The sequence below is a fragment of the Pteropus alecto genome, unplaced genomic scaffold, assembly GCF_000325575.1.
Source record: "Pteropus alecto unplaced genomic scaffold, ASM32557v1 scaffold67, whole genome shotgun sequence".
Taxonomy (NCBI): Eukaryota; Metazoa; Chordata; class Mammalia; order Chiroptera; family Pteropodidae; genus Pteropus; species Pteropus alecto.
In genome coordinates, this window is record NW_006441061.1 from 4,000,198 (window position 1) to 4,002,088 (window position 1,891).

The window sequence follows — 1,891 nt, forward strand, 5'->3', positions numbered from 1 at the left end:
ATTTACTTGTGGCTTTGCTGGATTTACGACCTGGAGGACTACTGAGAACTTTACGTAATAACCTGTTTCTCTTAAGTTAGTTCATTTGGTCCACTTGTATGTATAACAATTAGAGAACCTCATAGTCAATTATGAAATAATTTGGTAAAATCCCAGAATTAAACCAATTTGTTGGTCAGGTGAGTGTACATAAGGTGTTTTTAACTCATGTCTAAAGTATCTTGGATCAACATCCAAGGTATTTAACCTACTTAGGATCTGCCTACAAAGACCAAGGGTAACACAATGCAAAATAGAATCGTTGGGTTAAGTCCAAGAAGTTTAGAAAAAAGTTAAAAAAAATTTTTTTAAATGAGTTTTTCATAAAAAAGCAGTTGTGAGCTTGATATTTTCCCATACATATCTGATGAATAAATCACTTGGAAAGGTCATCTAGCTAAACTCAGAGAGTCTGTGCCTTTTCAGCTCAGGGAGGTGTGGGCCCAGGTTTACCTTTCTGCTTCCATGAACCTACAGAGTTGGCATATGCTGCCAGGTACACCGGGGGCATCTGGCTGTGGGTTGTGCCTCAACGAGAGTCACAGTGCATTTATGATTCACAGCATATCTGATATTGATCCGAATCCATTTTTTGGCAGTAAATTTCTAAGGGCAAATAAGGAGAAAGTGATCGTTTTTCTTTCCAGTGTTGAAAGAAACTTTTTTGATTAACTGTACGGAGCCTGGGCCCTTGGGATCACATTGGCTCAAAAATCTTTGACTCTGTGACTGATCTAAGTTCTGTGATATGAAACAATTCTTTTTGATTTTTATAGTGTATGGATTAAGTATGGACTCTGTTTCTACAACTCTTTCAGCTTTTGTGTAAGTTAAATTATCATACAGCTTTGAGACTGGAAATGATCCATTTCATTCATTTATTATCTGTAGAGGCATGCATGTTAGTCCTGTGGCAAACGGTTTAAGTATTAAGAGAATCTGCCTTTTTGTAAGTAACCGGGCAACAGGAAGACACCCTGCCTCATGAACCCCCATACCACTTCCTGTTGAAATACTATCAGTGTTAGCTACATACAGAAAAAGCAGTGCTGTAGTTTTAAGCCAAAAGAGAATTTGGGGGCCCTTGGGTTAGAAATGGGTCATCTGGCATGGGAATAGGTGTTGGAAAACACATCATCAAACTTTGGCAGCTGCTTCATATGACCCTGAGGATCAGTCGGAGATGCTAGGGTTTCTCAGGAATCAGCTAGGAGTGCTTAACAGTGGGTGATGGGTGAAATGAAGGCCACGTGACTATACAAGACCTCTTGCTAGCTTACAACACATTGGGTCAGGTTTTCTTTAGAAATAAACCAGCTATTTTTGGTATCTGTCCTTTTTTCAGAAGAATTGGAACAGTCGAGGAAAAATGACTTAAAATGGAGGTGGGCAGAGAAACTGATGGCAGCCAGCCAGGGAAATTTTCTTTATAAAGGGTATTGGAGCAAGGAGCCCGTCCTGGGACAAAAGAAGGGAAGGATCTATTAAAGAAAAAAAAGATGACGACAGCGGTAGTGACTTTGGGAAATGAGGCTTCAGCTGGAGCTAATTATAGCATTGCCCATTTAAGGCATTTTCATGTGACCAAACAAAATCTTTGTCTTAAAACAAATTTAAAACATAGGTTGGAACTTAGGCAGCCAATTAGAGGAAGAACGCAAGCCGGATTAGATGTAAACAGTTGTCCCTTTAGCTGAGGCTTGTGGGGCTCTCCTAATGGGCCGGTGTTTAGTGCGGGTGAGGATTCTAGAAAATGTGTGGTTTGCTGATTTACAGACTTGTATATGCACCAGCTAGTTTAAGCCTCAATAACTTTATAAAATAGACAAGAAAGTGATTTCACTCCTTTCTA

The 1,891-nt window shown here is 39.6% G+C and overlaps 1 protein-coding gene across 2 annotated transcripts in view; it reads left to right on the forward strand.

The window, feature by feature from the left end:
- SLC25A25 (solute carrier family 25 member 25) overlaps nt 1–1,891 on the forward strand; it is a 37,345-nt gene that overhangs the window by 1,301 nt on the left and 34,153 nt on the right. The gene's annotated exons all lie outside the window — the stretch shown is intronic.